The sequence below is a fragment of the Octopus sinensis genome, linkage group LG12 (genome assembly GCF_006345805.1).
Source record: "Octopus sinensis linkage group LG12, ASM634580v1, whole genome shotgun sequence".
NCBI classification, from domain to species: Eukaryota; Metazoa; Mollusca; class Cephalopoda; order Octopoda; family Octopodidae; genus Octopus; species Octopus sinensis.
This window is the reverse complement of record NC_043008.1, coordinates 22,219,225-22,244,439: the sequence shown is the minus strand read 5'-3', so window position 1 is coordinate 22,244,439 and position 25,215 is coordinate 22,219,225. Positions and strand designations below refer to the sequence as shown.

At 36.0% G+C, this 25,215-nt stretch overlaps 1 protein-coding gene and 1 non-coding gene across 3 annotated transcripts in view; both read right to left on the bottom strand.

Moving 5' to 3' along the window:
• LOC115217999 overlaps window positions 1-25,215 on the bottom strand; it is a 520,272-nt gene that overhangs the window by 182,592 nt on the left and 312,465 nt on the right. For both annotated transcript variants that reach the window (XM_029787743.2, XM_029787744.2), the window contains exon 4: window positions 22,217-22,422. The gene's annotated coding sequence lies outside the window, so the exon portion shown is untranslated. The remainder of the gene's footprint in view (window positions 1-22,216; window positions 22,423-25,215) is intronic.
• LOC115218168 lies at window positions 2,625-2,726 on the bottom strand. The gene has a single exon (XR_003882224.1). It is a non-coding gene; the product is annotated as a U6 spliceosomal RNA (small nuclear RNA).

The window sequence follows — 25,215 nt, the reverse complement described above, 5'->3', positions numbered from 1 at the left end:
TACCAAGGGAGACGCTCAACTGGTTAAGGTAAAATAACTGACTGGTTAAGGTCAAATACCAAATCTGTGGTACTGAGCAGAATATTTGCTGTAGCCCTTCTTTTACACCAAGACAAAACAATGTACATGATAACACGTCCAATCAGTTAAGATCAGAAGATATGAGAGCCACTACCTGGTACAGCATCAGGGCATTGATGCTCCCCCATTACTTCTGCTCATGATCAGAGATGCACATATTGTTAGCCACTAAGGGATGTGCTCAACTGGTTAAGGTCAAACAACTAATGCTCCAATTACCACCAGTATCACAATTACTTTCCTCATACCCCATAACTTTCCTATCTCGTCCCGCAGTGGCTGGTATTTCTCACTCTTTTCTGTTTCCTTACATTTCACTCTCAAATCGCCTGGTATTGCAGCATAATATTGGGGGTTGATAAAATAAGTACCGGTTGAACACTGGGGTTCATGTAATCGACTTACTCCTCACCTGAAATTGCAGGTCTTGTGCTAGAATTTGAAACCATTGTTATTATTATTATTATTATTATTATTATTATTTTATTATTATTATTATTATTAAGGTGGCTGGAAAAATTGCTTAGCATCATCATCATTATTATTGAAGGTGAAGAGCTGGACAAAATGAGCACACTGAACAAAATGCTTAGCGGTATTTCAACCTATCACAACATTCTGATTTAAAATTCTGCTGAGGTCAACTTTGCCTTTCATCCTTTTGGGGTCAGTAAATTGAGTACCAGTGAAACACTGGGGTTGATGTAATTGACTCATCCCTCCCCACAAATTTCTACCCTTGTGGCAAAATTAGAAAGCGTTTTTATTATTATTATTATTATTATTATTATTATTATTATTATTATTGAGTGAGAGAGCAGTGCATGCCATCAAAGTGACACTGGGGTAAAATATACAAAGCCTAGTATACCACTCATGACTACCCGTTTGATACACCAAGCACATGCATCACAATTATATGTGTGCGACATGGTGATCTCATATCAAGATAAACAGCACATGACCTTGCAGGTGGGGCCCAGTTAGAATTTTCTTCTAGTCAAGTAGCCCATCCCACTCAAAAGGTCCCTAAATAAGGATTGTTTAAGGATGTTGAACGAACCACCCATGTTTCCAAAAGTGAATTATCCAAACCTCTAAGAATCCCTCTCAACACATGGCTATGATGCTCCCCCACTACATCTGCTCGTGGTCAGAGATGCACATATCGTCAGCCACCAAGGGACATGGTTAACAAGTTAAGGTCAAACAACTGACAAGCAAATCCGTGGTATTGAGCAGAATATTTACTGTAGCCCATCATTTATACCAAGACAAAACAATGTACATGATAACACTTCCACTTAATATTATTATTATTATTATTATTATTATTATTATTATTATTATTGCATTCAATATTTTCTCAATAATGAAAGAAAAAAATAAAGAACAATAGACAGTGGAATGCATCAGACAATCCAGTGCTCAAAAACAAAGAACCGTTTAAGAAATAAAATAGGAAATAATTAAAAAATAAAAGTTGAAAATTTTATTGCTGTAAGGAATATCCAGCCATCTGAAGAATTTTAAATTTAGCGTGAAGAAAAATAAAATTGAAAAATAGCCATTAATTAAATTTTTTTTTATTTTCTATTTTTTTTTATTGCATGGGTACCCTATTAAAAGAGGATAAATATGTTACTTTCCCTCTTGTGGAGCTTTACATATTGCCCAAACAAAAGCTATTTGCAATATTCTATAGAAATTATTAATGGAACTAGAGACAAAATAAGATTCCTTAAAAGACTCCAAGTTTTAATTTTTTAACATTTTCTTTTAGTATCACATGTGATGTTATCATCGTTGAAGAATATTTCTACAAAAGAATTATTCTCATTAAAAATAAAATAACAAATGAAAAACAGTTAAAAGAAAACATTTATGACAGAAATAATTTCTGGTTTGTTGGGCGGAAAGAAAAAATTGTACAAAAATCACTGGTAAAGTTTTCGAAATGTTATACGAACGAGAATTGTACTTCCTGCAAAAAAGTTTTGCTTTATTTTGCTTTTTTGTTTTCGTTTTTTACCATTATTATTTATGACAGGAAAGTTTGGAGTATATTGTATGGTAATTACTTTGAAATGAACGAAAGCAATAAATAATGAGTAAAGTGTCTATGATGATGTCAGTGATGATGATGATGATGATGAAAATGATGACAATGATGGGGATGATGATAGCTGTTATTACTACTACTACTACTACTACTACTACTACTATTATTATTATCATTATTATTATTATTCATCGTTTAACGTCCGCTTTCCATGCTAGCATGGGTTGGACGATTTGACTGAGGACTGGCAAACGAGATGGCTGTACCAGGCTCCAATCTTGATCTGGCAGAGTTTCTACAGCTGGATGCCCTTCCTAATGCTAACCACTTCGAGAGTGTAGTGGGTGCTTTTACATGCCACCGGCATGAGGGCCAGTCAGGCGGTACTGGCAATGGCCACGCTCAAATAGTGGTTTTTATGTACCACTTGCACAGGAACCAGTCCAGCGACACTGGCAATGACCTCGCTCAAATATTTTTTTAAAATATGGAATGCTTCACGAATTTGCATGTCATCCTTGTGCAGGGCCATGCTAATCTTCTCTGTATTGTTCCAATTTTAGTATATGTACTGCCAAAGTATTATTGTTGTTGTTGTTGTTATTATTCTTAAGGCGGTGAGCTGGCAGAATCATTAGCACGCTAGGCGAAATGCTTAGTGGCATTTCATCTGTCTTTACATTCAGAGTTCAAATTCCACCGAGGTTGACTTTGCGGTTTCTCTTTTCAGGGACAATAAATTAAGTACCAGTGAAACACTGGGGTCAATTTAATTGACCAATCTCCTTCCACAAATTTTAGGCCTTGTGTCTTTAGTAGAAAAGATTATTATTATTATTATTATTATTAATAATAATAATAATAAGGTGGCAAGCTGATAGAATCATTAGCCTGCTGGGGTGAGGTGGGGGAATTCCCTAGCAGCATTTCATCTCTCTTTATGTTCTGAGCTCAAATTCTGCACCGAAATTACTGGCCCTGTGCCAAAATTTGAAGCCATTATTGCCCAAAAGGGATGAAAGGCAAAGCCACCCTCAACGGCATATGTACCCAGGTCATGAAGTCAGAAGAAATGGCAGGGTCTGGGGTAAATAAATTACATCAACCCCAATACGTGACTGGGATTTTATTTCATCAACCTCAGATTTATAGTGCAAGACACTTGTCCAAATGGGATTGAACCAGAGATGAAATAGCTGGGAAGGAAACTTTTTAAGCACAACAGCCATGTTGGAAATTATTAAAATGCATCATTTGACCCTGACATGGTACAAACTTGCAACATGCAAGTGAGAAAATTAACTATTCTCTAATCCTCCTCCTCCTTCTCATCATCATCATCATAAACATTATCATCATCGTCGTCATCATCATCATCGTCGTCATCATCATCATCATCGTCATCATAAACATCATCATTGTTGTCATCATCATCATCATCATCATAAACATTATCATCATCATAATCGTCTTCATCATCATCGTCGTCGTCACCATTATCATCGTTGTCATCATCATCAACATCATCATCATCATCTCATCATCATCATCATCATCAACATTATCATCATCACCACCATCATCATCATCATCATTTAACGTCTACTTTTCCATGTTTTTTTATGGATCAGATGGAATTTGCTGAGGTAGATTTTCTACCCTTCCTGTCACCAAATCTCACCAAGCAAACTGATATCTCCCCATGGTTTCCCCATGGGTTTCCATGGATAACTGGAAACAACATCCCTTGTATGAGGAGGTGCACAGCTGTACCTGTTCTTAATGCAGTTCAAAATACTCCTCATTCATGTCAGTTGGAAGTTTCCTTCCGATATGGATTCACTGTCCGAGTCACTGACTATTTGAGTCGTCTAAATGAAGTGTCAGCCTTTTGACTCTTGAAATCTGATGTGTTGTTCATTAGTAATATGTACAGTGCGATCACAAATAATTGCATGTGCAACATTATAGCAGCTGAAACGAAGTTCTACAATCTATTTTTTCAGCTTGGTTTCTTTTTTGTCAAATACAGATCTTAATTTTTCTTTTTTTTTTTACAGAGTGCATTGAGGCTTATCTGAGCTTGTCTTCCTTTGATCTCCAATCTCTCATCATTTATTTTTTTCTGTGTTGCCAAATTTCTGTTCAGCTTTACAATTTGAGTTTTGTTTGGCATACTCAATTAATTTTCAGTTTGAATTTCTCTTCATAACAGTTTTGCTCTGCTTTCTCTTCTGTGACATGATGCTGGGAGAGATTAGCAGTTTATTAACTGATAAAGACAATGATTAAATTTTAATTGACTAATGATGAATGCAAGCTTAAAGTATAACGACTTATTGTGCTATCTTTTTATTGCATCTCATATACTATACTTAAAATCCAAAACAAGCAAAAATTAATTCCTTTTTATTTCATTTTTTTTACAAGGAAATAAAAAAAAAACACTAACATAAATAAAACATGATTTTTCTGTTTTAAAGTCATATGGTACCTATTGGTGATGTATGCAAAGTAAATATTTATTATGAACAATGTTATTTCACCAGGAATCAGTGAATTTAAACCCCCAAATGACTGGGGGTATTTGCCTTTTTAACCAACAAAACATTTCATAAAATCCTTTGGAAAGGTCATACCTAGCCAGTAGACCTTAGGATTTGTTTTTGCAGGACAGTGCTCCAGCACACGAGTCCTTGGTAGCAATGGCTGCTGTGTATGACTGTGGCCTTGAACTGGTTGATAAGCCACCCTGTTTTCCTGATTTGGCTCCATCTGTTCCCCAGGAGCCAGTATCACAGTGATGATGACATCGTATCTGCTGCTGCTGGTGACTTTTTTGACCAACAGAATGAAAGCTTTCACACCTATGCGATCCAAGTACTGATGGAGGGAAGTGTGTGGACTGCAAGGGGGTCTATGTTAAAAAATAAACCTCATTTGGTCATATTCCATGAGTAGAGTTTGATCAACCTATGAACTTTTCAGATGACCTTCATGCCAACCTCAGAAGGGAAAAAGGTGAAGTTGACCTCAGCAGGATTTGAACAAGGAATGCAGAGGAGTGAAACAAAAACTGCAGTGAAATCTATTTGGCAACTTATCAACTTCATTAATACACTATTTGATTTATTTGTTGTGGTCCTATTTATATTATAATTAAATTTTGGACACCTTAATTTGTCTTATTCTATTCCTGTCTTACTTTTATATTTCAGTTCAAGCTATACTCTAGTTCATCCATTTCGGTTCTACTGTACTTGTGACACAGTTCGTAGTTTAAAACAACATTTCTCTCGATAGCAAACTCATATTTTGGCTGGTGAGTAAATGTAAGCACTCGATTATGTTTGTTTGTGTGTGTGTTTGTGTGCGTGTATTTGTGTGTGTCTGTGAGTGCATGTGTGTGTAGATATTTGCATGTATATGTACACATATACTCACAAACATACATATATATACATATACACAGACGTACACACATACTAAACATAGTAAATATTTACATTTTCCTTACTTAAGTAAAAGGTAATTATTACATGTCTTCCTTGCAGCTTTTTTGATTTGTTGATGAGAAGATGCGAAGATAATTTAATATTTGACAACTCTGCGTAATAATATTCAAAACCTTATAACATACAGACACAATTACTCACACTCCATACACACAGAGGTATATCAACTATCACAGACAGACTCAAATACACACATAAAATGCTTATAGGCTTGCGTAGTCACACAAATATCACGATGTGAGATTCAACAATAATAAAGTAAGCTACATTATTCTCCTTTCCATAAAGTAGAAGGAAAGAGCAAATGAGCAAAACGTAATAATAAAACAAATTTATTTCCTGTCTTAAGATGAATGCATTAACGAAGATATGTCAATCAATTTTAATGACACTGTTAAGAGAAGCTGAAATTTATATTGAAATTTGAAGAAATAAGAACGTAAATAACTGGTTGAACCTTTTCTCTGTTATTTTTCTTAGAGATTAACATAAGATTATGGGAGAAGAAGAATATTACTTTTCACATATATAACACAGATATTAAACTTTAACTGAAATACAGCTATCATCTAATGTTTTATATTCGACTATAAATAATTATTTCTGTCCTCCCACCATGAAAAAGAGATAAAATTAAAATATTCTGAGAGTTAAGGGGGAAAGTGGAAAATGACATGACGTGTGAATGATACAGAAAATATTATATCCATATGAATAAAAATCCGTATCATATCTTGAATCAAGAATTAAAAGTGCAAATATATTTGGTTTCATTTCTGAGTATAAATAGTCTTTGCCAGTGGAATAGCAAGAGTTCTGATGTGTGGGAGGCATAGATAATTTTGGTATCTTCATTGTAATTTAATGGGTAAAAAGGTAAAGAGTAAAGACCCCCTTCAGTCATGAATGGCCATGGGATTGCCCTTAGAAAGTTACCCTCCAAGGCACAAGTCTGGGCAAGGTTGTTTATGGAAGACCAACAGGCGCAGGAGTGGCTGTGTGGTAAGTAGCTTGCTAACCAACCACATGGTTCCAGGTTCAGTCCCACTGCATGGCATCTTGGGCAAGTGTCTTCTGCTATAGCCCTGGGCCGACCAATACCTTGTGAGTGGATTTGGTAGACGGAAACTGAAAGAAGCCTGTCATATATATGTATATATATATATGTATGTGTGTGTGTTTGTCCCCTTAGCATTGCTTGACAACCGATGCTGGTGTGTTTACGTCCCCGTCACTTAGCGGTTCGGCAAAAGAGACCGATAGAACTGGGCTTACAAAGAATAAGTCCTGGAGTCGATTTGCTCGACTAAAGGCGGTGCTCCAGCATGGCCGCAGTCAAATGACTGAAACAAGTAAAAGAGTAAAGAGAAAAGAGTCACTCATGCATACCAGCCTCTGCTCTTCATGCCACCGATGTTGTTCAAGGGAAAGACATAGGCCGGGACAGCTTGGCACCAAGGATGTCACAACTCATTTCTACAGCTAGAGCAATGTGAAGTAAAGTGTCTTGTTCAAGAATATAACACACAGTCCAGTCCAGGAAATGAACTCACTACTTCATGATTGTGAGCCTGATGCTCTAACCACTGAGCCATGCACCTTCATGTTATAGGTATGATAAACAAGAGGAAATTTTGAACTCCTTCCCACTGAGGCTTGGTAGGAAACTGCTGTACCCTCATCTCCATCCTTGTTATATTTTGAGCCGCCACTCTCCATGCCACCGATGTTGTTCAAGGGTAAGACATAGGCCAAGACTGCTTGGCACCAGGGATGTGGTGGTGGTGGTGGTAGTGGCAGGAGATGTGGTGGTGGTGGAGGTGGAGCTGGAGCTGGTATTGAGGGTGGTGGTAGTGGTAGGAGACGTGGTGGTGGTGTTGGTGTTGGTGGTGCTGGTATTGAGGACAGTGGTAGTTGTAGGAAATGTGGTGGTGGTGGTGGTGGTAGTAGCAGGAGATGTGATGGTGGTGGTTGGAGATGGAGCTGGTATTGAGGGCAGTGGTTGTGGTAGGAGATGTAGTGGTGGTATTGGTGGGGCTGATGGTGGTGCTAGTGGCAGGAGACATGGTGGTGGTGGTGGTGGTGGTGGTGGGGTGGTGGAGCTGGAGCTGGTATTGAGGATGGTGGTTGTTGTAGGAGATGTGGTGGTACTGATGGTGGAGTTGGTATTGAGGGCAGTGGTTGAGGTAGGAGATGTGGTGGTAGTAAGAGTTAGAGGTGGAGATAATATTTGATGCAGTAAGAATGGGATAAGTGAAGTACGCTTTAGAGTATTTATTCCAACCCCACCCCCCTCAACCACCCACCATTGTTTATGTTTTTTACTTGTCATGCACTTTTGGGCAAATATCTAAAACAAAGTTGGCTTCATTTGTACGTAAAATTGGAAAAAAATATACAGCCAAATGTAAGGTAAGAGAGAGGGGAGGGGATAAAGTGAGAGAGATTAAGAGATAAAGAGAGGGAGAGAGATTAAGAGGTAGAGAGAAGGAGAGAGATTAAGAGGTAGAGAGAGAGAGGGAGTGATACACAGAGAAAGAAACAGAGAGAGATAGAGAGAAAGAAAGAAATGAAAAGAGACAAAGAAGAGAGGAGAGAGATGGAGAGAGACAAAGAAGAGAGGAGAGAGATGGAGAGGGACAAAGAAGAGAGGAGAGAGATGAAGAGCGAAAAAGAAGAGAGGAGAGAGATGGAGAGAGACAAAGAAGAGAGGAGAGAGAGATGGAGAGCGAAAAAGAAGAGAGGAGAGAGATGGAGAGAGACAAAGAAGAGAGGAGAGAGATGGAGAGGGAGAAAGAAGAGAGGAGAGAGATGGAGAGAGACAGAGAGAAAGACAAAGAGAAAGAGAGGAGAGAGATAGAAAGAGATGAAGGCAGACAGAGAAAACGTGAGAGAGAAGAAAGAGAGAAAGAGGAGAGAAAGAGAGAGAGAGAAGAAGAAAAAAGGAGTGAGAGAAAAAGAGAGGGAGAGAGAGACTAAGAGAGAGAGAGAGAGAGAGAGAGAGAGAGAGAGAGTTTTGATGAAGTGATTGTCTAAAACAAGACATATTTCAACGTAATAAAGTTTATTTACTGAAGCGTACAAAGCATGAAAAGTGCATTGGAGGTGAATGCACATTAGTATTCTGTCTGTCTAATTGGTGCTTCCATTCCTTGGTATTGGTCATGTCGTTGAACATGGCATCAAGTGAAGCAAAACTTTAGCAATAACAATTTCACTTTCTTTTAGGGCAAAAAAAAAACAAAAAAACCCCACCACCACTACCCCTCCCCCCGCCAAATAAACAAACAAACAAACAAACAAAAGTAATAAATAATAAAGTAGCTTCTTAGCCATGCTAGATGCTTATGCCGAAGTAGATAAGTATAGCCATAAATATAATAGATGGGTATAGACAAGTGTGGTTAATGGATATAACATAAGCGTTCAATATTTTGTGTACTATTACTATGCGTGTTTGTATGCATATATGAATATGTATTGTACATATATATATATATATATGTGTGTGTAATGTGTATGTCTATATATATATAAAGGTATATATATATATATATATATATATTATATATATATATATAATATATATATATATGTATATATATATATATATATATGTACATATATATATATACATATATATATATATACATATATATATGTGTGTATATATATACATCATCATCATCATCATCGTTTAACGTCCGTTCTCCATGCTAGCATGGATTGTATGTATATATATGTGTGTGTGTTTATATATATGTATATATATATATATACATATATATATATGTATACATATATTTATATATGTACATACATATATATATATATAATATATATATATATAATATATATATATGTATATATATATATATATATGTATACATATATTTATATATATGTACATATATATATATGTACACACACACACACACACACACACGTATATATATATATATTTCTTTCTTTAGACTCCAGCCGGTTAGACGACGAGGGTCCCAGCTGATACGATCAACGGAACAGCTTGCTCGTGAAATTAACGTTGAAATGGTCTGAGCATTCCACAGACACGGTACCCTTAACGTAGTTCTCGGGGATAATCAGCGTGACATGAGAGTTGAACAAGGCTGACCCTTTGAAATACAAGTACAACTCATTTTTGCCAGCTGAGTGGACTGGAGCAACGTGAAATAAAGGTCTTGCTCAAGGACACAACGCGTCGCGCCGGGACTCGAACTCACAACCTTACGATATGAGCCGAATGCCCTAACCACTAAGCCACGCGCCCTCACTATATATATATATACATATATATATATATATATTATATATATACAGGGTGGGTGGAAAGTAACTGGGCATTAGAAATTGCTTAAAGAACTTTTAGTATCACCGAAGTCATGACGAGAACATTTTTCAAACAGACAACACTAATGGGGATTTCTTATTTTCTTATTGTCTTATTTCTTATTTCTTATTTTCCAGAAGGTTGGTCGCTTGGCTGTTCAGGAGCGAGCTAAGATAGCAGCACGCTATGAAGCGTGGCATTCCATCGTTTTGGTTCAAAGAAGGTGGCGAGCATGGAAATGTAAGCATGGAGCACTACGTCCAGAGACAATAAAACGTTGTCATGCAAAGCTGATGACCACGGGTTCTGTGAACGATGCAAGATGTGGCCATCCAACCGCATCCTGAGCAGTGGACAATGTGGCAACAGTGCAAGGAAATGTTTAATCATAGCCTGCAAAAGTCAATGTGCCAAGCAGCTCATGAAAGTGGACTAACAAGGCACACAATATGTTTGGTGTTGCATAGAGAACTGAATTTTCATCCATGGAAACCCTGTTATGTGAAGGAGATAGAAGCTGATGGGAGGACGTGGACCTCATGAATGGCCATCAAGGGTTACACAAAAGAGAAGGTATATAAGACAAAACCTTGTACACTGGAAGACTTGCAGACCTGGATTCAGGAGGTTCTTAATGATATCCCAGTCTGATTTCTGTTGTGCTTCTTATTTTTTCAGTGTCTGATGGTTTTCTTAGAGGATTTTTCGACTTACCTTTTCACTACAAAGCTGGCATCACATGTGCACTATTATAATTATAAAATAATTATCAAATTTATATATGTGTATGTATATATGTGTATATATATATATATATCTAATGAAGGATAAAATTTTTTTTTTCGAAAAAATATTCTTTTCCAAAAAAATTTTATCAATGGCCAGCATATCAAAAAATACCTTTAAAGGTTAAATCTATAAACAATTCATAATTAAGGGCAAACGAAAAAATTTCTAATGCCAGATATGCCGAAAAATTGGACATATTGTCCATTAACGAAATTTTTTCGTTTGCCCTTAATTATGAATTATATAAATATATATATATATATATATATATATATATATATATATATATATATTAATAGTAATATTAGGGAGTAAATCCAAATTTACAGGGAAAAATTAGATTTAGGATTAAATCTAATTTCACAATATAAATATAAATTAATTAGAGATAAAACCACTGTTTTCACTGTTTGATTTGCCTAATAGTGGTTTTATCTCTAATTTAATTTATATATATATATGTATATATATATATATATATATATATTGTTTGTGGAGACTTATTTTTGTAGTAAAAGAAATAGTAGTCCTTTGACTGCTATTTCTAATATTTTCGGTATGTGGTTTAAGCAACTTGTTGCAAAAAACCCTTATTATTATAATTATATAAATTTTTACCGAATATGGTCCTTTTCCATACCGAAATACTACTAGGTGAAATTTATTGATTTTATTAAATTAATTATATTTCACCCTTCATCTATATATATATAATATATATATGTACACATATATATATATTCTTTTATTTGTTTCAGTCATTTGACTGTGGCTGTGCTGGAGCACCGCCTTTAGTCAAGCAAATCGACTCCACGACTTATTCCTTCGTAAGCCTAGAACTTATTTTATCGGTCTCTTTTGTTGAACCGCTAAGTTACAGGGATGTAAACACACTAGCATCGGTTGTCAAATGATGTTAGGGAGGACAAACACAAACACACAAACATATACATATATATATATACGATGGTCTTGCTTCAGTTTCCGTCTACCAAATCCACTCACAAGGGTTTGGTTGGCCTGGGGCTACAGTAGAAGACACTTGTCCAAGGTGCCATGCAGTGGGACTGAACCTGGAACTATGTAGTTGGTAAACAAGCTACTTACCACACAGCCACTCCTGTGTATATATATATATATAGATATATATATATATTGTTTGTGGAGACTTATTTTTGTAGTAAAAGAAATAGTAGTCCTTTGACTGCTATTTCTAATATTTTCGGTATGTGGTTTAAGCAACTTGTTGCAAAAAACCCTTATATTATAATTATATAAATTTTTACGAATATGGTCCTTTTCCATACCGAAATACTACTAGGTGAAATTTATTGATTTTATTAAATTAATTATATTTCACCCTTTATCTATATATATATAATATATATATGTACACATATATATATATTCTTTTATTTGTTTCAGTCATTTGACTGTGGCTGTGCTGGAGCACCGCCTTTAGTCAAGCAAATCGACTCCACGACTTATTCCTCGTAAGCCTAGAACTTATTTTATCGGTCTCTTTTGTTGAACCGCTAAGTTACAGGGATGTAAACACACTAGCATCGGTTGTCAAATGATGTTAGGGAGGACAAACACAAACACACAAACATATACATATATATATATACGATGGTCTTGCTTCAGTTTCCGTCTACCAAATCCACTCACAAGGGTTTGGTTGGCCTGGGGCTACAGTAGAAGACACTTGTCCAAGGTGCCATGCAGTGGGACTGAACCTGGAACTATGTAGTTGGTAAACAAGCTACTTACCACACAGCCACTCCTGTGTATATATATATATATATATATATTATATATATATATATATATATATTATATATATATATATATATATATATCATATTTATGTATGTATATATCTATCTATCTGTCTTATATATATATATATATATATATATATACATTTACTAGTGGGGACGTGGTTAGTTTTAATTTATAGACTAGTTTATCAAATTTAAGAGAAACTAGAATATATCCTTTATGGGTAGGGTAAAACAGATAGACAATTTTAAGTGGCAGGGTCATAACCAAGATTTCTTTGAAGTAAAACCATTTGGTTCAGTAAGAATATACTTTAGACAAGAAGATAAACTAGTCTATAAATTAAAACTACCCCCCCTCCACCACTAGTAAATCTGAATAACAGAAATAAGCAGTGGTAAGCAGCGTCTTCTTTTGAAAAAATCTCAGTTACAACTGCCTTATCCTCTTGGTGGTTTTGGATAAAAAGAAAACTATAAATACGAATCCTTCGAATTTAACTAAATTCTATATTTTTATGCAACTGAAGATTGCTCTACATTTTAAATTGATGTAATGATTGCATTGTTCAATTAAATGGAGTCACATGAAACGATCGTACTGCATTACCTCTAGATATCCTTGTTGCCTATTTTGATTATATATATACACACACACACACATACTCATATATACAATGATCTTCTTTTAGTTTCTGCCTACCAAATCCACTTACAAGGCTTTGGTTAAACTGAGGCCACAGTAGAAGACATGTGCCCAAGATTTCCATGCCATGAGATTAAAACCTGAACCACTTGGGTGGGAAGCAAACTTCTTACCACACAGCCACAAACATACAGATGCACACATTGATGTGTGCTTAAAGCTCTAAACATTATAAATAGTTTTAGACGTAGTTAATAGATACCTGCAGCTCTAAGTATAATGACTAGTTATAGAGACAGGCCCTGATAGGTGCAGGCAAGGCTGTGTGATCAACAAGCTCACTTTGCAGACATGTGGCACTGAATCCATAGCAAGATGATGATGATGATGATGGTGGTGGTGGTGGTGGATGATGATGATGATGATGATGATGGTGGTGGTGGATGATAATGATGACGATGATGATGTTGCCAATGATGTTGATGTTGATGATGATGTTGATGATAGTGATGATGGTGGTGGATGATGATGATGATGATGACGACGATGATGGTGATGTTGATGATCATCCATGATCAAGTTGATGATGATGATGATGTTGCCAATGATGTTTATGTTGCCGATGATGTTGATGATAGTGATGATGGTGGTGGTGGATGATGATGACGACGACGATGATGGTGATGATGATGATGATGATAATGGTGTTGATGATCATCCATGATCAAGTTGATGATGATGATGATTATGATGATGATAATGATGAAGATGATGATGCACAATTATTAATTCTATGTTCTCACCTATGAAGAATGTGGCAAGTAGATAAAACTTCAAACCAAGCGTCTGCAATAATAATAGGTGATTAATTAAAGGTATCTAAGAATCTCAATTCCATCGCTCTACAGTCTGTTTAAATATTACACTAAGTACGTATTAACATAACTCCATTGTTACATTATCGAACACTTTATGATAATTAGTATAGAGAATGAAATGCATACAGCAGAGCATGATTAAGAAGGTGTGTATATATCTGTGAGGATATATATTTGGCATATGCTAAAGTATCCATACTGGCTGTGTGTTAAGAATCTTGCTTGCCAACCACATGGTTCTGGGTTCAGTTCTACAGTGTGGCACCTTGAGCAAATGTCTTCTACTATATATATATATATATATATATATATATAAATACAATGGGCTTCTTTCAGTTTCTGTCTACCAAATCCACTCACAAGGCTTTGGTCAGCCCGAGGCTATAGTAGAAGGCATTCAGGCAAGGTGCCATGCAGGGGACTGTACCCGGAACTATGTGGTTTGTAAGCAAGCTACTTACCACACAGCCATGTGGAGATATATATGGCATATGCAAAAATATCCATACTGGCTGTGTAGTAAGAATCTTGCTTGCCAACCACATGGTTCTGGGTTCAGTTCTACTCTGTGGCACCTTGAGCAAGTATCTTCTACTATAGCCTCAGGCTGACCAAAGCCTTGTGAATGGATTTAGTAGATGGAAACTGAAAGAAGCCTATTGCATATATATATATATATATATATATATATATATATTATATATATATATATATACTCTTTTAGTTGTTTCAGTCATTTGACTGTGGCCATGCTGGAGCACTGCCTTTTAGTCAAGCAAATCGACCCAGGACTTATTCTTTGTAAGCCTAGTACATAGTCTATCACCCTCTTTTGCCAAACTGCTAACGTGGACATTAACACACCAGCATCGGTAGTCAAGCAATGTTGGTGGGGGGGCACAAACACAGACACACAAACATACACACACACACAAACATATATATATACATATATACATATACAAAAGGTGGCGAGCTGGCAGAAACGTTAGCGCGCCGGGCGAAATGCTTAGCGGTATTTCATCTGTCGTTACGTTGTGAGTTCAAATTCCGCCAAGGTCGACTTTGCCTTTCATCCTTTCGGGGTCGATAAATTAAGTACCAGTTACCCACTGGGGTCGATGTAATCGACTTAATCCCTTTGTCTGTCCTTGTTTGTCCCATCTATGTTTAGCCCCTTGTGGGTAGTAAAGAAATATATATATATACATATATACGACGGGCTTCTTTCAGTTTCCGTCTACCAAATCCACTCACAAGGCTTTGGTCAGCCCGAGGCTATAGTAGAAGGCACTTGCCCAAGGTGCCACACAGGGGACTGAACCCGGAACCATGTGGTTGGTAAGCAAGTTACTTACCACTCAGCCACGTGGAGATATATATGGCATATGCTAAAGTATCCATACTGGCTGTGTGGTAAGAAGCTTGCTTGCCAGTCTCATAGTTCTGGGTTCAGTTCTACTGCGTGACACCTTGAACAAGTGTCTTCTACTATAGCCTCAGGCTGACCAAAGCCTTGTGAGTGGATTTGGTAGATGGAAACTGAAAGAAGCATATATATATATATATATATATACATATATATTTGTGTGTTTGTGTCTGTGTTTGTCCCTCCATCATTGCTTCAAAACTGATGCTGGTGTGTTTACATTCCCCGTAACTTAGCAGTTCAGTAAAAGTAACTGATAGAATAAGTACCAAGCTAACAAAGAATAAGTCCAGGGGTGGAATTCTTCGACTAAAAGGTAGTGCTCCAGCATGGCCGCAGTCAAAATGACTGAAACAAGTAAAAGAATAAAGGAGTGGCTGTGTGGTATGTAGCTTGTTTACCAACCACATGGTTCCAGGTTCATTCCTGCTGCATGGCACCTTGGGCAAGTGTATTCTACTATAGCCTCAGACCGACCAAAGCCTTGTGAGTGGATCCGGTAGACAAAAACTAAAAGAAGGCCATCATGTGTACATATATATATATATATGTAAAAAGCACCATCTGAATGTGGCCAATGCCAGCGCCACCTAGACTGGCTTCCGTGCTGGTGGCACGTAAAAGCGCTATCCGAATCGTGGCCGATGCCAGTGCTGCCTTGACTGGCTTCCGTGCCGGTGGCACGTAAAATGCACCAATCCAATCCAATCGTGGCCGTTGCCAGCCTTGCCTGGCACCTGTGCAGGTGGCACGTAAAAAGCACCCACTACACTCATGGAGTGGTTGGCGTTAGGAAGGGCATCCAGCTGTAGAAGCACAGCCAGATCAGACTGGAGCCTGTGCAGCCTTCTGGCTTCCCAGATCCCCGGTCGAAATGTCCAACCCATGCTAGCATGGAGAACGGACGTTAAACGATGATGATGATGATAAGAGAGAGAGAGAGAGAGAGAGGTTGCCAGATTGAATTGGAGCCTGGTGCAGCCTTCTGGCTTGCCAGCCCTCAGTCTAAGCATCCAACCCATGCCAGCATGGTAAGCGGACTTTAAACAATGATGATGATGATGATGATGATATATAAGAAGCAAAAATGACAAAGAAACAAATTAGCATACTTCATTAGCTTGCAGCTGTTTCCACTGTATATATATATATATATATATATATATATATAATGTGCACTCATATCTATGTATCTTTATATATTTGTATTTCTGGTTATTACACAAATTTGTGAACAATAAATTCATTGGTCACAAAGCTCTGGCACATGCTGACATTCACAATAAACCTCAAGAGGAAATGGACTGTGTGTGACATTCAAATCATTTAATGACATTTTAATCACTTCAGACATTTTTCCATCGCTATGTAATTATGGCTTGAATAATTTGATTCCAATAGCTTCTTTAATATAAAAGTTCCTGATATTTCTATTTCAAACTGCAATCTCTGTCCAGCAGACATTTAGATACTATTTTAGACTTGCAATTCTTTAAGAAAATTTCAAGAATTTCTAGTTTACATCTTTGCACTTCTTAATTCTATGTTACAACGACACAAACAAATTTGTTTCCTGCGTTTTTTTCTCCTCAAATTTCTAATCATCTATGTGTTATTTATCCATTTTCTGTAATCCAATAAGTTTCAATCACAGACACAACAACCCCAGGGAGTCGTATTAAGTCAATAAAACTATTGTGGTTAACAATTTTTACACAGTTATGTCAAATATTTAGATTTAGAGAGAGATAATCATGATACCCAGTTTCACACACAGAATGAAGTCATGATTCTTTGGCTATAGAATCTACACAAAATTATTCAGTCAGCTAATACAGTTCTTCAAAAAAGTGTTTGATACATTTTGTATATAATATCAGTCTTTAGGCATTGAGCTGGCAGAAACGTAAGCACACCAGGTGAAATACTTAGCAGTATTTCGTCTGTCTTTACATTCTGAGTTCAAATTCCACCGAGGTTGACTTTGCCTTTCATCCATTTGGGGTCGATAAATTAAGTACCAGTTGCATACTGGGGTCGATCTAATCGACTGGCCCCTTCCCCCAAAATTTCGGGTCTTGTGCCTAGAGTAGAAAAGAATATTCTCAGTCTTAATTATAATCCAGGAATGTCGTAAAAGACAACATTTTCTGCCATTCTGCTTCGGATAAAACAACAGAAAAAGGCAGAAAAGGATCCTTTTTTGCTCTGAGAGGACAATATGGAGTGATCTGATGTCTTACAGGGGCCTAAGGCTTCCAATATGTGAGTGGGAGAAGCTGTGTATAGCTGTTAAGGCTGAATCTACTACTGATACCATCAACAACCATAACCACAACCACAGCAACAGCAACAGCTACAATAATGGTTTCACATTTTGGCACAAGACCAGTAATTTAATGGGAAGGGTGTAAGCCGATTACATCGACCCCAGTGGCTCTACTGTTACCTATTTTATTGATACCCGAAAGCAAAGTTGATCTTGCTAGAATTTGAACTTGGAATGTAAAGACATACGAAACGCGACTAAGCATTTTGTCTGGTGTGCTAATGATTCAGTCAGTTTGCTGCCCTAACAACAACAATAATGATGATGATAATAATAATAATACTAATACTAATAATAATAATAAGAATAATAATAATAATAATAATCCTTTTTTTATTTTGGCACAAGGTCAACAAATTTGAGGGGTGGGGAAGTTATTTACATTGATCCCTGTGCTCAACAGGTATTTGTTTTATAGACCACAAAAGGATGAGAGGCAAAGGTGGCCACTGGAATTTTAATAATAATAATAATAATAATAACAACAACTACAACAACAAAATGAAACCATTGATCATGTTGTCTCCACGTGCAGTCTTCTTGTGCCTACAGAGTACCTCAACAGACATGATAGAGCTGCACAATATATTCACTGGGCACTTTGCAAAAACCTGGACTTGCCCCATGATAAAAACTGGTGGGACCACAAACCACCCCCAGTGCTTGAAAATGACCACATCTCACTCCTCTGGAACTTCACCATTCAAACTGACAGAAAGAAAGATGTAAATAGGCCAGACATTATATTGAAGACTTCAGACAAAAATCATGCCTCCTCATTGATATGACTGTCCAATTTGATATAAACGAATCTGTCAAGACCTACCAAAAACCGAGCAAGTGTAAAGATCTTGAAATAGAAATTGGCAAAATGTGGGACCTTGAGACTAAATCAATACCTGTTGTCATAGATACTCTAGGAATGATAGCAAAAGGGATTAATTCCTACCTAGCTGAAATACCAGGAAACCCCAAAATGGCAGAAATTCAAAAGATAGAGTTTGTGGGAACTACCCATATCCTACGTAAAATACTGTCTATGTCATCTAAAATTTTAAAACAAACTCATAATTGTCTTATGTATTCTAAAACATTCTCTAGAACAAAACTATGTGCAATACCAAATGTATGACATCCTTGGCAGAACACTAACATGAACTTCTAACTTGTCTCTTGAGGTTTCTGGGCAAGACTTGGAGCCAACTTGTACAAATACAAACATACAGATGCACACATTGATGTGTGCTTAAAGCTGTAAACATTATAAATAGTTTTAGACGTAGTTAATAGATACCTGTAAACTCTAAGTATAATGACTAGTTATAGAGACAGGTCCTGATAGGTGCAGGCAAGGCTGTGTGATCAACAAGCTCACTTTGCAGCCATGTGGCACTGAATCCATAACATGATGATGATGATGATGATGATGATGACAAGTCAAACATAAAATATTAATAATAATAATAATAATAATAATAATAATAATAATATAATAATAATAATAATAAATGCATTGTCGCTAAAAACCCACTACTCAGTAGTGATAAGGTATTTAATATGGCTGGAATTGTTGGAGTAAAGAGTGACAAAAGGTGTAGAGTCCTTCGCAACTTTGGTTCTGTGAAAAAAAATCTCCTCGCCAGCTTCCTATATCTCCAACTAATATTGATAAACATCTAAAGTGAGCAAGACTATACTTAAAAACAGGTTTCAAAAACATCATATTTACTGGACGAATCATGTCACATTAGATAGTCCAGATGAATGGACTAAAGGATGGGTTCTGTCAGGCCAAGGTGCTCCTATGATGAGAAGACAGCAACAAGGAGGTGGTGGTGTAATGATATGGGCTGGTATTGTTAATAGAACCATCATTGGACCATTTAAAGTTGATGAAGGTGTAAAACTCAACAGTAGGCCTACTAATTATAGTGAAGTCTTGGATCAAACTTTCTTTGAATGGTACAAGCGTCAGCCTCACAGTTTCAAGGTAAAAATGTATGTTTATACATGACAATGCTCCATCACATGCTTCTCACCTAAACTGTGAGTTTCTTGAGTGCAAATGATTTGCTGAAGACAAAATAATGGAGTGGCTACTGTCAAACCCTGACTCGAATCCAATAGAAGACCTCTGGTCAATCGTCAAACAGGAACTCTATGAAGGAGGCAAACAGTACAACAATAATGTAGAACTGTGGGATACTGTACAAAATATTACAGCTGCAGTTTCACCAGATCAAATTAGAAAACTAACAGGTTCGAAGGACAACAGATTAGTAGCGTTGATTGAAAAGAAAGGTCGTTATATCAACATGTAAATTGTTTCAACTATATATTAAACCATTATATTTTGAATTAGTAAAAAGTTCATTATGAGTTCACATATTTTAATTGTCCTGATATGTAGAGCAAATAACAATTCTAGCATTTGCATGATAACTTCAGACAGACAGTTTCAGTAAATTCTCAATTACTCACGAAAAACAGATCAGATGTATGTCAAATTTTGGTCACAATTAAGAAAGAGCATTTGTACCAATATCAGCTTCTTATGTACATGTACATTCATTCTATAAAAGAAAAACTGTTTTGCATAATATCTTCAGACATATATATATATATATATAATATATATAATAGAAACATTAAAATTACTAAGTCTCTCTAATGGAGATTACGGCAGCGTTACTGGAAATTAATAGTTATCGCCATACTAATATGGCAGTCTTATAAATATAAGACTAAAGCTGTCGCTGATTAGCTCCAAGAGGCCGCCGCCTCAAGCTAGCTATTTGACACACAACCTGCGTCCATTACAAACCTTCGAACAGGGGAGGTCAGCTGCTTTATCCTGCTAGTCAAACAGTTGCAGACATGTTTCAGGGTAGTTGCCCTTTATCAATGCAGCGTAGTCACACCCGAAGATGATCCGGTTTTTGACTGAAGATCGAAGGCTTCGAATGTCCCGTTCGTTTTTTTGTATCGTCTTCTAAATGTTTTGCGTTCTTGTCCCAGTTTGTGTTTTTTTACATTTATCCTATATATATATATAATATATATATATATATATATTGAAGAGAAATGGAAATTAATAGAAATTTTCACTTCCAGTGGTCTAGCATGTTAAAAATTTAGTCCAAAAGACTATGTATTAGTCAAAAGGTTATAGAACCTAGCTGTTCTTTCTAGCGTGTTGAATCCCATGAGTGGATTCCTTATGTGTTTAAATGTACACTGTATTTTTTGATTATATATATATATATAATATATATATATATGTAACCTCGTGTGTACCGTTGGCGATTTTTTTCCCTCTGTCTTCCCTTCTCTGGATCTTTCCTTCTCCTATGTTTCCGACAAAGAGCTCTGCTCGAAACGTTAAACCCTCCTTCTTTGTTCCATGTCCTCGCGTTGTGTTTTTTGTGCTTTCTTGTTTGGATTAACTATATATATATATATATATATATAATATATATATATATAAATACATACACAAAACACATACTTACATATTCACATACACACAATGTCTTTATATACCTACTCAGACATATAAATCTGATATAAAATATATATTATATATATGTATATATATATATATATATATATATATATATATATATATATATATCATCATCGTTTAACGTCCGTTCTCCATGTTAAATGATGATGATGATATATATATATATACATATATATAATATATTTTATATCAGATATATATGTCTGAGTAGGTATATATATATATATAAATACATACACACACACACATAATTACATATTCACATACACACAATGTCTTTATATACCTACTCAGACATAAAATCTGATATAAAATATATTATATATATATATGTATATATATATATATATATATATATATATCTATATATATATATATATATATATATGTATGTATGTATGTATATATATATATAGTTATGTGAGAATGCAATGCCTATAAAAAATCAGAATGTAAAGAGAGAAAAATAACAAAAGAAAGGTCTGAGTGTCAGGTCACTTGTGAACGTACTTGAGACGGAAAGTTTGATCATTATATGATCAATAATAAGATCAATTAGAAAAATAAAACTACAACAAAAAACAATAATAACCAGTTGAAGAGCTGGCACACTGCCATACATTTTATTGAGGTCGGTTATGTTGACCCCAGTACTTGACTGGTACTTGCTCTCTTGACTTCTGCAAGAATGGATATCTATGATTTGAAATCAGTAAAAACTATCATTTTTACTGATTAAGAAGTAAAGCAAAAAAAAAAAAAGAAAAGAAAAGTGATAAATAATCAATAAAATTAAAGAAAAAAAACGAATTAAAAGAGAACTTACCGTTATTTTTGTTGCTCCTCTTTTTATATTTTTGTTGTTTTTTTTCTCTCAGAAAATTAAAGAATATATTGTTGTAGAAATCAACCAAATGGTAAGTCCAAATATTGGGAACAGATTTTGATGATTAAAGAAAAATGTTCCATGAATCAATTCTCAATAAGTCAACTACTGGTTTATTAAGGAACTATAAAAGACTGATGCAAAGTCTGAAAGAAAATAGAAAAAAATTATGAATAATACTAATAATAATAATAATGATAATAATAATAATAATAATAATAATAATAATAATAATAATAATAATCATTAGTTTCTTTGATCTAGGTGTTGGGAAGACACTCGGAAAGAAATGGAAACAACATTGAAAGAAGAGGATAATAGTAATAATAATAATAACAATAATAATAATAATAATAATAATAAGAAGAAGAAGAAGAAGAACAATAATGGTTTCAAATTTTGGAACAAGGTCTGCAGGATTGGGGGAGGGGCTGGGTTGATTAAATTGATCCCAGTACTCAACTGGTACTTATTTCATCGACCCCAAAAATGATGAAGAACAAAGTCAACCTTGACAAAATTTGAACTTGGAATGTAAAGACAGATAGGATGCTGTCACACATTTCACCTGTTGAGCAAACAATTCTTATTTCTTTATTGCCCACAAGGGGCTAAAAATAGAGTGGACAAACAAGGACAGACAAAGGGATTAAGTCGATTACATCGACCCCAGTGCGTAACTGGTACTTAATTTATCAACCCCGAAAGGATGAAGGGCAAAGTCGACCTCGGTGGAGTTTGAACTCAGAATGTAATGGCAGACGAAATACCGCTAAGCATTTCGCCCGGTGTGGTAACGTTTCTTATTTCTTTATTGCCCACAAGGGGCTAAACATAGAGGGGACAAACAAGGACAAACAAGAGGATTAATTCGATTACATTGACCCCAGTTCATTACTGGTACCTAATTTATCGACCCTGAAAGGATGAAAGGCAAAGTCGACCTCAGCGGAATTTGAACTCAGAACATAGCAGCAGACAAAATACCGCTAAGCATTTCACCCAGTGTGCTAATGATTCTGCCAGCTCACCACCTTCCTTCTGATTTACATTGATAAATAGAAACTGTATGAGAGTACTTCATGTGTGTGTGTGTGTGTGTGTGGTGTGTGTGTGTGTGTGTGCGTGTGTGTGTGTGTGTGTGTGCGTGTGTGTGTGCGTGTGTGTGCGTGTGTGCCTGTGTATGTGTGTGTGTGTGATTGTATTTGCAATTATCTCTATGGCTGGTTGACTCCACTTGGAAAAAACATTCTGTGTTTATGTCCTGTAACTTAGCAGTGCAACAAATGGGTATCACTAAAATAAAGTACTACACTTTTAAAAAAAAGGAAAACAGCACTGAGTTTGATATGATTGATAAAATCTTCATGAATGTACTCCAGTATGGCCAAAGTCCAACAATAGAAAGATGTAAAGGAGGAATAAAGCAAAAGAGAGAGACACTAAGCTAGAATCATTTTTACAGTTTTGATTTTTATGTCATGCTTGCTATTTTCCTTGATAAGTTAGGTGAGAGAGACCTCATGACCACAACCTATTTCTTTACTACCCACAAGGGGCTAAACACAGAGGGGACAAACAAGGACAGACAAATGGATTAAGTCGATTACATCGACCTCAGTGCGTAACTGGTACGTATTTAATCGACCCCAAAAGAATGAAAGGCATAGTCGACCTCGGCGGAATTTGAACTCAGAACATAGTGGCAGACAAAATACAGCTAAGCATTTCGTCCGGCGTGCTAACGTTTCTGCCAGCACGCCGACCATGACCAAGACCACCACCAACACTAATACCACCACCACCACCACCAACAACAACAACAACAACAACGACAGCAACTACTCCACATGTGCAGTGAGTTGGTGATGTAAAATAGTGTATCTGTAGCCAATCAATCAATCAAACCCCAGGTAAAAATTGCCCCAAGCTAATTATAGAAGTGAACACACATAGAGGAAATGGCCAAGGGTCATTCATTGAGCTGATGGTGCAAGGATGAGGAGAAGGATGAGGATGAGAATGAGGTGGAGGAAGGCTACCTTTGGTGTTTTATTTAGTTATATATTGCTAAAGGTTATAATTTTGACAGTGATACTGATAGTTTAAGGAGGAAAAGGAAGAGGAGGAGAGGTTCCAATCTTTCCTTTTTTTTTTACTCTAGTTATATGTTGCTAAAGGTGACACCGGTGGCAGTGGTGACTACGATAATGAGGATAATGTTGATACAAAGTCACAAAGTAACTCATCATTCAGAAAAACACAAATAAAAACAAAAACAAAAACATTTCCACCAAAGAAAAACAAAATTGGCAAAAATGCAAAAAAAAATTCTTCAATATGTCGGATATGCCATTAGCAAGAATGTTCTTTTGCCTTTGCTTTCTAGGGAATCATTATATTACCTCTTTATGCATTTACATAAATTACTTAGAACAATAATGGTGTGACAGAGTAAAGATGGTACACATGTTGTCCATAAAATAAATAGGAAGAGAAAATGGAAGGAAATAACACATAGCTTGTATGTAAACTTACCAAAGTGTGATTTAAATTTAGTCTTTGGTAGTTGCTGTGTGTTAATGTCTGGGTGAAATATAGCAGAATAGCAAAACTGGCACCATTATTACTGTTATTACTATGTCTGAAAGAATGTCTGAAAGAATGATATTTATTCTAGTATAAATCTTTAGCACACTGTAGGTGCATCATGTCATCGTATGAGTTTTCTCCCCTGTAGTAACAAGGCAGTGGCAGGGGAGATAATTCTAGACAAAATGCAGTGTGTGAAAGGTTAAGAGGTGGTGAGCTGGCAGAACTGTTAGCATGTCGGATAAAATGCTCAGCAGTATTTTATCCTTCATTATGTTCTGTGTTCAAATTCTGCCAGGCCATCTTTATGAGGTCGATAAAATGAGTACCATTTGAGCACTGGGGAC